Here is a 13,691-nt window from a genome sequence, read left to right as displayed (position 1 = left end):
GGCCCCCAGAAGCCATGGATGAAGATGGCAAGGTTGGGTTCATGTGCCCCAATGCTTCGAAGCACTGATTCAGGCCCTCCACCGCGGAGACAAGGGCATCAAGGGTCTTTTGCTGGTCCATCATACGTTGGGCCATTCCAGGGATGGCCTGGCGGGCAGACGCTTCCGCCGGGTTCATGGACTTGGCAATCTGTTATGATCAGGATTGTGAACCCTTGGACCAATGGGAGGATGAAACACCTTAGGAGATGGCTCCTAGGTTCCCCCGTTGGGTGGCGAGGCGGAACAGAAGACAGGGCTGGCTGGCCCCTCGGTGTTGAAGGCTGAGACGGTGGTTGAGAGGGTGAAGAGGCATGACGTAGGAGCAGAGCCAACTGGATCTTCGCCACTGGAAGCCCGCGGTCCCCCCGGGAGGAGCCCGTAGGGACCCGGGCTGCTGGGACTTAGGTGGACCTTTGAGAGGTAGAGGAGGCATGAGGTCGGTGCAAGGGCCAACTGGATCTTTGCCACTGGAAGCCTGCGGTCCCCCCGGGAGGAGCCCATAGGGACCCGGGCCGCTGGGACTTAGGTGGGCCCTTGAAGACGGGTAGTCCGGAAGAAGTCCGAGGTCGAGTACCAGAGGATCGCTGCTCGCCAGTCCGAGGTCACACACCGAAGAATCACCGCTAGCCAGTCCAAAGTCACACACCGAAGAATCACTACTTGCCAGTCCGAAGTCACACACTGAGGAATCACCGAGAAGAAGCAGGAACCAGGAATCAGGAACTCGAGGAACTGGAAAACTCACCGAAGCAAGTAGACTCGAACAATGAAGTTGCCAAGTCGAGGAATGACTGTGGGCAGTCTCCTTATATACTTCCCTGTGCCTGGCCCATCAGGCACAGGTGAAGTCAATTTGGGGGACAAGGCCCCTTTAAATTCTGTAAGGGGGCGTGGCCTCGCACCTAAGAGCATGGCGGCCATCTTGGATTCCCAGCCCCAGAAGAAAGTGGCCCGACGCCGCGAGGGAGGAGCAGGGACGCTTCTCAACCCGGCAGTCACCGCGGAGGTCCGCACCGGTGTGCGGGGGCGACTGGGGCTGGACTCCGTGGCCTCCCCGATGCTGCCGCGGTGGCCCCGCCATCATGGGTCAGGTAGGGGATTGCGGCCGCGGCCGTCCGTGGCCACGGAATACAACATCTAAAGAGCATAATTATTGAACACATAGAGGGACACAGTAATAGGACAAAGTCAACATGGAGATAGCCAAGGGAAGTCTTGCCTAATAAATTTGCTACATTTTTTCGATGGCGTGAACAAACATGTGGATAAAGGTGAGCCAGCTGATATAGTGTATCTGGATTTCCAGAAGCATTTACAAAGTTCCTCATGAGAGACTTCTTAGGAAATTAAAAAGTCATGGGATAGGAGGCAATGTTCTATTGTGGATTGAGAACTGGTTAAAAGATAGAAAACAGAGCGAATGGCTAAATGATTAGTTTTCTCCATGGGGAAAGCTGACTAGTGGAGTGCCCCATGGATCTGTACTGGGACCACTGCTTTTTAACATATTTATAAATGATGGGAACAACGAGTGAGGTGAACAGATTTGCTGATGATACAAAATTATTCAAAGTTGTTAAATCACAAGAGGATTGTGAGAAACTGCAAGAGGACCTTGCAAGACTGGGAGACCAGGCATCCCAAATGGCAGATGGAATTTAATGTGGACAAGTGCAAAGTGATACATATAGGGAAGAGCAACCCAACTTATAGCTACACAATGCAAGGTTCCACATTGGGAGTCCCAACCAAGGAAAAGGATCTAGGCATCTACATGGATAACATGTTGAAATCCTCTGCTCAGTGTGTGGCAGCGGCCAAGAAAGCAAATAGAATGTTAGGAATTATTAGGAAAGCAATAGAGAATAAAACATAGAATATTATAATGTCTCTGTATTGCTCAATGGTGCAGTTCTGGTAACTGCATCTCAATAAAAATATAGCAGAATTAGAAAAAGTAATGAGAAGTGTGACCAAAATTATAATGAGGATGGAATGATTCCCCTATGAGGAAAGGCTAAAGAGGTTATGGTTACTAGGTGATACATTTAAAGCAAAAAGGAGAAAATATTTTTTTACTCAACGCATAATTAAACTCTGGAATTCATTGCTGGATTCTGTGATGAAAGCTGTTAGTGTATCTGGGTTAAAAAAAAAAAGGTTTAGACAAGTTCCTGGAAGAAAAATCCATAAACCATTATTAAGGTGGACTTCGAGAAATTCATTGCTTATCCCTGGACCTTTTGAGATCCTGCCAGGTACTTGTGACCTGGATTGGCCACTGTTGGAAAAAGGATACTGGGCTTGATGGACCTTTGGTCTGACGCAGTATGGCAAATGTTATGTTCTTATGTACAAAAGGAAGTGATTATGCTGTTGTACAGGTTGTTGGTGAGACTTCACTCAGAGAGTTGTGTTCTGTTCTGTTCTGGAGTCTGTGCCTCTAGAAGAATATGGACAGGGAGGAAGTGATCCAAAGAAGCCTTATGAAATGACACTTATGGAACTAAATACGTATTTCCTAGGGTAGAGATCAGACAAGGGGAATATGCTAGACATTCAAATACTTGGAAGGTACTATTGTGCAGAAGAAGCAAACCTTTTTCATTGGAAAGGAAGTTCTGTGACAAGGAGCCATGATAAGAGGCTTCAAGGAGGTAGATTCAAGAACACTGTCCAGAAATATTTTTTCACAGAACGGGTGATGAATGCATGGAATAGCCTCCCAGAATGGGTGGTGGAGGCTAAGATGGTAACCAATTTGGATTTGATTACTTGCCTTTTCTAAACCCTAGCTCAAGGCAAATTACAATCAGTTAGATTGTAACTAGGTATTAGGTAGATTGTAGCTAGGTGTTTTCCTGCTCCTGAGATCTTACAGTCTAAATTTATACCTGTAGGTAAAGTGATTTGCTGAAGGTCACAGAGACATCAGTAGGAGAAGCAGGATTTGAGTTCTGGCTTCCCTGGTTCTCAACATGCTGCTCTAATTACTAGGGAACTCCTTCATTCCAAGAAACTATGGGGTAAGCACAGAGTATGCTTAGTTGCAAAAAGAAAAGTGAAGAGGTAGCAGAAGAATTAATTAGCAGTTTGCTCTGTCTAGCTGACTTCAAGTACAATAGTAACTACAATTAGAAATCCTAGCAGAATTGCAGGTGTTCATGTATCCAGATCTATCTGGTAGTCTATGTACCCCTCATGTTGAGTGGATTAGTGCAATAAGTTGATGGTCGTAGAGTCCACCTGGAAAGGCCATAGGGACCAATGACATCAGATTGTTAGATTATAGTCATGCTGGCGTTGGTGGCTTTTTAAATAATTGTGAGTTCTTGTGGGTGGAAATGAATGGGGAGAGGTGTTGGGTATGAACGTAAAAAGACTATCATGCATGCTTAGCTACCCAAGAGGGTGGTGTATAATGGAGGAAGACAACAAGAATTGTCTTGGATAAAGAGTGATATCCTACAGGTGGTCCATACTTTATGGCTGGCAGCTAGGATATAGATTCTTGATAGTATAAGAAAGGAATAGATCACTTGGTCTTTTTTCTGCCATTATCTACTATGTTACCATGAATGGGGCAAGAGACAGCGAGGAAACTGCTCTCAAATCAAGGTCATCTGGTAATCTTAGTTCCAATGGCTCTCTGTCTTAGCTATGGTTATTTATTTATTATTTGGATTATTACCCATCTGTCTGAATAAGAAATTCACTCAAAGCAGAGTACAACATACTAAGATAGCAGCATACAATAAGAGATCAGTAGTAGCAGTTCACAATAGAAGAAGGTGCACAATAAGTATGTTACAAGAAACCCTTGGTTAAAGTGGTTTATCCCACAGCTCCCCTGAAATCAGATCCCTAGTAGTAGGATTTAACTGGGCAGTGACTGCAAGTTTCTCGCCAGAACTGAGAGTGTGCGCAGGAATTTGTTGGCCAACATGGAACAAGTGAGCATCATCTAGTTCCCTAGCTAGGCAACTTAATTGTTCTTGGGAGGATAATGCAACCTATCCCTGTGGACTCTCCACACTAGAGGATTTTTTTCCATGTCAGGTCCTAGAAGTGTGAGTACCCTGGGGTTCTTCAACCAGATATTGAGAATGGAATAATTTTCAGCTCAGGTGGAGAAGCTAGGTACAAAATGAAAGCCCCTTGAGAGGGCATAAGGGTTCATACGCTTATGAAGATAGAGAATGAATCACATTCTGAAATCCCCTTCCAGTGGAGCAGTTCCCTATTAAATTTTTGTATCATAGTTCAGATGCTCTTCACAGAAGCTGAGAACTATAACAACTCATTGTTTCCTGTAGAATGCAATCTGTTTAAACCTTATAAATAAAGTTAGATCAATTTGAAACCACTTCAGTAGAATACTATACTATTATTTAGAATTACATAACAGGACTTGCACTCATACTCACAGAGAGGGATCCCCACCCAAGGTCCTCTTCAATAAATTAGAATCCTACAACTGTTCAGGTATTCTTCCTGGTGTAATAGGCTACATACATTATCAAAAGCATGTGAGTAACAAACACATCACATCAGTAGGCCCAAGCCCTGAGACCTAGGGCAGTTCCTGCTGGTACAGGAAACACATCATGCCAATGGGTGGAAGCCAAGAGACCGAAGGCAATGCCTGATGGTACAGAAGACAAACAGCACAGACCTGGAAAGGCGATCTGGTGCAGGCAGCCAACTCGATCCAGGCCTGATGGAGTGCTCTGGGAGAAGGGGTGCAGCTTCAGAGACAGAATGTCAAAGGCAACTGGAGAACCAACAGACTTTCTTTTGTTACCCTTCAGGGAAAGAGAGAAACAAAATATCATTACTGGAAGAAAACAACTCAAGATATAGATACAGAATGGGATAAAAACAAAGAGTGCATGATGAGCTTATAATCCAGAATTACCTGAGACAATGAGGTGGTTATACCTTGTAAACTTAACTATGTATTATGTGTGTCTTGGGAGGGAGGGAGTGTTTATACCACAAGGATACATGAGAGATGGTGTGGTTATACCCTGAAAATACCTGAACGAATCAGCGTAGGGAGGAGAGAGACAGGAATTACACATTGATGATAATTGAGGCAGTGGGGAGTTATAACTGAAGGATGCCTAGGAGAGAAGGATCTATAGACTGAGGATCCTTGGAAGCAATCAAGGGAAGACAGACCCAAGGATTCCTGAATGCAAGAAGCTTACACTCTCAAACTAATATGAATGATTATGGAAAAGATAACTTCCCCTAGGTACTGGAGAAATCAGATCATTATATTCCAAGGTCACCTATGAGAATGGGGGTGAGGGGGAGGAATTTTCACCCCCCAAAGGTACCTGAGAAAGCAGGGGTTTATACCCCAAAGACTCTCAACGGGCACTGTGGCGGGGTTATAGTCTCAGGATGCCTGAGAAGGCACAGGGATTGTTTCTTAAGAGTATCTGACTTCTCTCATGTCAATCCTAATAGCAACTACCACCCCAGACAATTAATCTGATTGAATGCTTTAGCCAAACCATCAAGACAATGCTCAGAAAATGTATTCCAAATAAGCATGAGAACAGGATATGTTAACTCCATTTTTGTTTTCTCGCTGAGAGGAAAAACAACAGGCTTTATTCCATTTGAACTCCTGTATGGCCAACAGCTACTAGACATGGTTTGGAAAATATTGGAGGATGAGTACTCTGGGCCAGAAGTGTTATAAACGACATTAATTTAATTTATTTATTTAAAATCTTTTCTATACCGTCGTTAAGCTAGTTGCCGTCACAATGGTTCACAATAAGGCACATAATTTCAAACTTAAATGTGTTGAGTTATATTAAACAGGTGCCATCAAATACTGTAACATAGTTTCATATTAAATATTATTAGTGGTTGTGATAAGTCATGTCTACTTTAAGTATATCAGCTATAAGATAAATTAACACTTAAGTCTGGTCCTTTGTTGTTGCAATCTAATAGAGGTAAAGTAAAATAAAATATACACACACACACACCATTCGAGTAAGCTGATGTGTGTGTGTGGGAGTTCTTCGGACTGCATCATACAATTCCCTGGATTCTACTCTTCATTCCCTTTGTGGTATGCTTGCTTAATAGCCATGTTTTTAAACTTTTTTGAATGCTTTGATGTCTCTTTGTGTTCTGATTTCTAAAGGCATTGTGTTCCATATTATAGGTCCTGCCAGGGATAGGGCCCTATCCCTTACTTGAGTTAGTCTGGCTGTTTTTACTGAGGGAATAGTTAGTAGGGCTTTGTTTGCTGATCTCAAGTTTCTATTAGGGACGTGTACGTGAAGGGCTGTGTTCAGCCATGGTATGTCCATGGAGAAGATTGAATCAGAGTGCACAACTTTCCCTGGAAGTTTGAATAAATTATGAGGTAAGCAAGAGGAGAATTAGAATTGAAGTGCAAGATTAAGTGATGACATCCTCGGGGATAAGATTTTCATACTACTCCCTTCCAGCCCTAACAACTACTTGCAACATGTAGGGGGTTCCCTATAAATTAGATGCAAATTGGATCCTATGAATTATGACATCTAAGAGTCAGTATGCCAGAAGGACACACGAGTATACCACATGAAAATGCACAAATCATGGGTCATCAGTATAGGGGTCTTTGTTTTCAGATTTAATTTTATTTTTCCTGAGAATTTATTAGCATGTGTAATACCAAGAACAAAAATTATATTTACCCAGAAAAATGCGATGTAATTTTTTTGACTGATTTCTTCTGCTTTTTGTTCTCATTGCAATAAACACTGATAGATTCCCAAGAAAAATAAAATGGAAACTGAAAATGAAGGTCCTTAGTCATCAGGTGTGTGCCCTCTTAATTTCTGAGGAGGAAGAAGAGAAAAACCTGAGGTCTCCATGCAAGGTCATCCATCTTGTTGGATTTGTAAGGTATATCTCTCCTCAGACCAGAAGTAGCAAATATAGATGCTTGCCCCACCTGCCATAGAAGTATTCTTGTCATTCTCAAGAAGGAGCAAGCTTATCTTTCACATCACCAATACCAAAACATGGCACATAATATGCCAGAAAAATCCAGTGACAATGAGAAAACAATGCAAATGATCAAACTGGACTATCCGGTCTGTTCAGTAATGGGTTTAGACTTGAAACTGCTGATCCATGAAGGTTACCCCTATACATTGGGGTAGATTTTAAGAGGCGCGCGAACAGCCTACTTTTGCTTGCGCATCAGACTCAAGCAAAAGTACGCTGGATTTTAGTAGATACGCGCGGAGCCGCGCGTATCCACTAAAATCCTGGATCGGCGCGCGCAAGGCTATCGATTTGTATAGCCTGCGCGCGCCGAGCCGCGCTGCCTCCCCCCGTTCCCTCCAAGGCGCTCCGAAATCGGAGCGGCCTCGGAGGGAACTTTCCTTTGCCCTCCCCTCACCTTACCCTCCCTTCCCCTACCTAACCCACCCCCCCGGCCCTGTCTACACCCCCCCCCTTACCTTTGTCGGGGGATTTACGCCTCCCGGAGGGAGACGTAAATCCCCGCGCGCCAGCGGGCCTGCTGCGCGCCGGGCCGCGACCTGGGGGCGGGTACGGAGGGCGCGGCCACGCCCCCGGGCCGTAGCCACGCCCCGGACCCGCCCCCAAAACGCTGCCGACACGCCCCCGGAACGCCGCGACGACCGGGCCCGCCCCCCGACACGCCCCCGACACGCCCCCCTCCGAGAACCCCGGGACTTACGCGAGTCCCGGGGCTCTGCGCGCGCCGGGAGGCCTATGTAAAATAGGCTTCCCGGCGCGCAGGGCCCTGCTCGCCTAATCCGCCCGGTTTTGGGCGGATTTAGGCGAGCAGGGCTCTGAAAATCTACCCCTTTCTGTTTAGGGTTGTAACTACTGATCCGTGGAGGTTAACCTGCAACTTTCTGTTGAAAAATGTTTGCTTCTTGTGCCTTAATAATACTTTTCAGGTATCTAATTTCTCTGCCATATCTCTCCTATCTAGGATATACATATTTAGGTCCCTCACTTTTAGTTGCAGAGCCCATACCATTTTGATTGACTTTCTCTGAATTGCTTCTAGCCTCACTATATCCTTTCCGAGATAAGGCCTCCAGAACTGAACACAATATTTTAAGTGAGACCTTACCAAGAAACTGTACAAGGGCATTATCACCTTTTTTTGTTACACTTGCCACCCGTGGCAACCCAGTGGTGCAGCCTTCTCACCTCTCTACACAAGCTTCAGGCTCCAGCTCCTCGTCGCTGGCGGCAGTGGGCCGCTAGTCCCGACCTCGGACTTCCGCCAGCATCTCCGGCCCTGCTCCACTTCCTAGGACATCCAGCCGCCATCCGTCGGGCCTCTCCGCAGGGTTTGCGGAGAGACGCTGCCAGCAGCGCCGTGCCCCTCCCTAGGCGCGTGCACATCAGTGAAACCTTTAATGGGCCTGCGGCGGGAGCCTGGCCTTGGACCCAGATGCTGACGTCAGTTCCCTCAGGGCTTAAATGCTCAGGCCTCGCACTGAAGCATTACCTTTGCAACAGGTCTCCTTGGTCTCCTGTTCCAGGTTTCCTCGTACTCATTGCTTCTCCGTGGGCCTTGCTTTGTGTTCCTGTTTCTCCAAGTTCCTGGTTCCTGTTCCATGTTCGTTTCGTCTGGTGCTGATTGACTTCCTGGTTCTGACGATCGCTACGCCTAACCTTGCCTGCCTTCTCCAAGCCTGACCACTGCTACGCCTCACCTTGCCTGCCTTCTCCAAGCCTGACCACTGCTACGCCTGACCTTGCCTGCCTTCTCCAAGCCTGACCATTGCTACATCTGGCCACGCCTGCCTTCTCCGTGCTGTGACCATTGCTACGAACGACCTCACCTCAGACTTTCTTGAGTCCAGAGTTCCACGTTGCTTGCTACACCTTCCAAGTGCCGCCAGCTTCCATTCAAGCTTGACAGTGACGCCTCTGTCCCTATCCTCTGGACATGGACTATTAAGACTTCGGCCTCCCTTTGCTCAGGCACTTTCAGTTCCTTATTGTCCCTTGTCCCTTGGTGCTTGAGTTTCCTGTTCCATATTCCGTCCAGGAATAGGACCACGCAATCTGCTGGCTGCTGTCTCTGGGCTGAACCACCTACTACCTGTACTTAACTTTCAAGTCCACCTAAGTCCTGCTGGCCCTGGCACCTGAAGGCTTAACCCGAGAGGAACATGGGATGGTATAGGTGAAGCTCCAGTGGCCTCCAGCTTCAGCCCACTCTGCCTGCTGACGGTGGGGACCCATAGGCCCTCGCGTACGGGTTGCATCAACCCACCTCAGCCCAAGGATCCACCTCCTATGCAACAGGTTGCAAAGGCCATGAATTCGGTGGAGCCACGTGCCCTCCAGGCCATCCCAGGCCTGGCTTCCAAGCTGCAAGAACAGCAGCAGTTCCTCGAGACATTAGCCTCTTCCATAGATCGTCTTCATGCCTGGGTCGATGCCTTCGACAATGACTCGGCTTCTCCTCTTCCACAGCCACCTCCATTGTCACCACATGCCTTGTTGGCACTTCCAGAGAATCCATGTTTCAACGGCGATGCCAAGCTCTGCAGAGGGTTCCTAAACCAGTGCTATATGCAATTTGCTCTGCAGCCTTTTGTCTTCCAGGATGACTTGACAAAGGTCACGTTTATCCTGTCTCGCTTCGAAGGGAATGCCCTGGCCTGGGCTTCCCCCATGTGGGAATGCTCGTACTCCTCGCTAAGAGAACTGGTTCAATTTATGGCTGCATTCAAACGGACCTTTGATGATCCAGTGTGGCATGCTGTTGCAAGCACCAGTCTACTACATCTTCGTCAAGGACAACGAAGTATTTTTGATTATACAATAGAGTTTCAGACTTTGGCTACTGAGCTCACTTAGCAGGAGGACTGCCTTCGAGCTATTTACTTGGATGGTCTCTTCTCACAGTTAAAAGATGAGCTGGCTGCTTGGGAGCTCCCTGCCTCCATGGAGGACCTTATAGATTTGACAGGCCGAATTTACCACCATCTTCAAGAGCATCACCGGGAGAGTCGGATGCCCAAGAGGCCCATGCAGGTTTGCTCCCGCTCACCACCCGTTACTAACTCCACATCTAGTGACAAAAGAGTGGTAAAGGCGGAATGAACCCATGCAATTGGGTTGAGGGTGATTGACAACGGAAGAGCGCCTCCGGCGAAGAAAGGCCGGCTTGTATTGTGGAGCCCCAAGCCACCATCTAACAAAATTGTCCCATCCATCCAGGAAACTCCAGGGCCCAAGTTCAGTAGGGGCCCTGACTTGGGTACAACCTTCTCTGGCCCCCCAACTCTCAGTTCCAGTCACATTAATTTGGGACTCTCGGTCCTTTCGGTTCTTGCTCTGGTTAGATTCCAGAGCAGGAGGTAATTTTATCCTCAAAGATCTTGTGCAACTTCTGGGTATTAAAACCCGTTCACTTAATCCTTCCTTTGTATCGTCTCTATCTACAGAGAGCCACTTCCTGGCCGTATCTCTTTGACCACTGAACCTGTCCAGTTACGTACAGGGGCCTTACACCTTGAGGAACTCGAGTTACTGGTGTTGGATAAGTCAATTCATCCCATTGTGCTTGGACTTCCTTGGTTACAGAAAACATTCCCCCAATTTAATTGGACCGCTACAACTGGTGGAGTGAGGTCCAGCCTGTCACCAATCCTGTCTTCAGAAGGTGACTCCATCTTTGATGATCCCTTTGGTTACCACCTCTTCTGGCATACCTCCTCCATACACCACCTATGAGGATGTATTTTCTAAACAAAAGGCTGATATCCTCCCACCTCTTCATCGGGTCGATAGTCCAATTGACCTTCTTCCTGGAACCCACGACTTCTCGTGGACCGCACCTATCCTCTGTTGTTACCTGAGACAAAGGCCATCACCGAATATATTCGGGAGAATCTGGCAAAAGGGTTTATCCGTCCATCCACGTCACCCGCTGGAGCGGGATTCTTCTTTGTGACCAAGAAAAATGGATCACTCAGACCATGCATCGATTACCGCGGTCTAAATGCTATTACCCGTAAGGATAAATATCCCTTGCCGTTGATTTCTGAACTATTTGATTGTGCTACCATCTTCACGAAGCTGAATTTACGTGGGGCGTATAACTTGGTGAGAATCCTCCCTGATGACATCTGGAAAACCGCCTTTAATACTAGAGATGGCCACTATGAATACTTGATGATGCCTTTTGGCCTTTCCAACACACCAGCTGTATTCCAGCAGATGATAAATGAAATTTTCAGAGATTTGCTATATATATCAAGGTCGTGATCTATCTGGACGATATCATATTTTCGAAGGACCTTGACACCCACCTTTGCCAATGTACGAATGGTACTACAACGCCTACGAGAAAACCACTTGTTTGCAAAACTGGACAAGTGTTTGTTTGAGAGGTCCAGTTTACCATTCCTTGGCTATAAAATCTCTCCTCAAGGCTTCTCCTTGGACCCAGATAAATTGGGGGCAATCCAGGATTGGCCACTGTTGTGTTTGTGGCATTTTGTGGACCCTTGGTCGCAGTGGAGATGACTCCTCCCATGGGGAGGGGCCCTGTGGGGAACCACAGCGATAGGCTAAATGCAGAGAGCGGACCCTTGTAAGTGGAAAGCTTTATTGTACTGCTGTAGATAGATGGTATGAGGCAGGAAGGAAAGGCACTGTAGTCCGGTAAGGTGCCAATATGTTCTGACAGTCTCAGATGTAGAAGTCTCACCCAGATGTTCAAGGTAAGTAGGAACCCGTGGTGCGGGATATGCCGAGCCTGGTGGGTGGAGTTGGAGAACCGGATCATAAAGGTACTCACTGGATCGTAGTGCATACGTCTTCCTAGTAGTGAAGATGCTGGGACCGGAGGTCCGTGGTGCAGGATACTTAGACTGGTAGGCCCTAGAGGAGCGAGTACCTGATAGTCCAGAGATCCTGAAATGACATAAGAGAGATAGAACCCCGAGGAGCGGTTGTCTAATTAGTAGAGGCCCCGAAGTGAGGATGGAAGCGAGAGACCCCCGAGGAGCTGGTGCCTAGAGCTTCTAAACGGAGCAAGGCCCTGGAGTGTAGAGCAGCATCTAAGCGTGCAGCTTAGAGCAGTCAGAGTAGCTAAACCAGAGTCTTTGCTAACTCAAAGGTGGAAGCGTAGCAGAGGCTTTAAATACCCGGAGGTATTGACGTCATGCGATGGGGACGCCCCCAAGATTCCCGCCATGAAGTGCATTTGAGCATAGGAGATGTGCGCGTGCACGCCCTAGGAGGCCACGGGAATGAGAATGGTGAACTGGGATGCCCATGCTGAGCTGGAGATGCCGAGGTCCTTGGCACTCGGCACCAGAAGCAGCCATATTGCCCAATAAGGAGGAAAACGGAAGAAAAGAGCTAAGGCAGAGTGGTCGGAGCTGTCTGCGACCGACAGACGCAACAGTACCCCCCTTCAAAGGGCCTCCTCCAAGACTTCTTCCAGGTGGTCTGGGTTTTCGTGGGTGTACTAGGTGAAATTGACATAGCATCTTCTTATCTGAAATGTTGGCCAGTAGTTCCCAGGAGTTCTCTTCTGGGCCATAGTTCTCCCATGAGATGAGATATTCCCATGTCTTGCCTCTTTTACGCACATCAAGGATGTCGTCCACGGCATATTCGATGTTATCTTCAGTATCCAGACTAGTAGGTTCTGGGTTTTTTTTGGAGAATTCAGAGAGTATCACTGGCTTTAATGAGATACATGAAATGCGTTGTGTATCTTCATAGATGGAGGCAGTTTTAGACTGTACGTCAGATTCCCTAATCACCGAAGGAGGGCAAAGGGTCCCACATAGCGAGGTGAAAATCTTGCTGAAGGACGTTTAAGTCGAAGGTACTTGGTACTTAACCAGACTTTGCCTCCAGGCTGAAACTGTGCTGCCTTTTGATGATGAGCATCATGCGTGGTTTTTGCCTTTTGTCCTGCTTTGAGGAGGAGCTCCTTTGTTTGTTTCCACAGTTGGAATAATTCTGCTGTGGTGGACTGGGCAGCAGAAGAGGCCACTGACAATGGAATTGGCCAGTGGTTGTTTTCCGTAGATGAGCTGGAAAGGAGAAGACCCCTTCGAGGTAGCAGGATGCAAGTTGATGGCAAATTCTGCCCAAGGCAGTAATTCAGCCCAGTTGTTCTGTCTGGAATTGACATAGGATTGCAGAAATTGTTTCAGCCTCAGTCTGACCATTAGACTGAGGATGGTAGGCAGAGGTTAAGTCCAAGGCGATGTCAAATATTTTACATAATGCTCTCCAAAACTTTGCAGTAAATTGCACTCCCCTGTCGGATAGGATATACTTAGGTATCCCATAAAGGCGGAAGATGTGTTTAACAAAGAGTTTGCTAACTCTTTAGCAGAGGGTAATCCTGCTAATGCTACAAAATGTGCCATTTTGGAGAAGCGGTCAACAGTAACCCAAATGGTGTTATTTCCGCTGGATGGTGGCAGGTCTACCATGAAATCGGTTGCTATATGAGTCCATGGTTCATCCGGCGATGGTACAGGCTGCAAGAGGCCCCAAGGATGTCCGGCTGGTGGTTTTTGCTTGGCACAAAACAGCGCAGGAACTTACATAAGCTTGTTCATCCTTTTTCATGGTTGGCCACCAGTAGTACC

General features: G+C 47.1%; 1 protein-coding gene across 2 annotated transcripts in view; it reads right to left on the bottom strand.

Annotated features, from left to right (window-relative positions):
• The window catches only part of LOC115098785 (rho guanine nucleotide exchange factor 4-like), a 180,170-nt gene extending 175,330 nt beyond the window's left edge, over positions 1–4,840 (bottom strand). For both annotated transcript variants that reach the window (XM_029615723.1, XM_029615725.1), the window contains exon 1: positions 4,718–4,840. The gene's annotated coding sequence lies outside the window, so the exon portion shown is untranslated. The remainder of the gene's footprint in view (positions 1–4,717) is intronic.
• Between the last annotated feature and the right edge of the window lie 8,851 nt (positions 4,841–13,691).

This window comes from Rhinatrema bivittatum, chromosome 9 (genome assembly GCF_901001135.1).
Source record: "Rhinatrema bivittatum chromosome 9, aRhiBiv1.1, whole genome shotgun sequence".
NCBI lineage: Eukaryota > Metazoa > Chordata > Amphibia > Gymnophiona > Rhinatrematidae > Rhinatrema > Rhinatrema bivittatum.
This window is presented reverse-complemented; position numbering and strand designations above follow the sequence as displayed.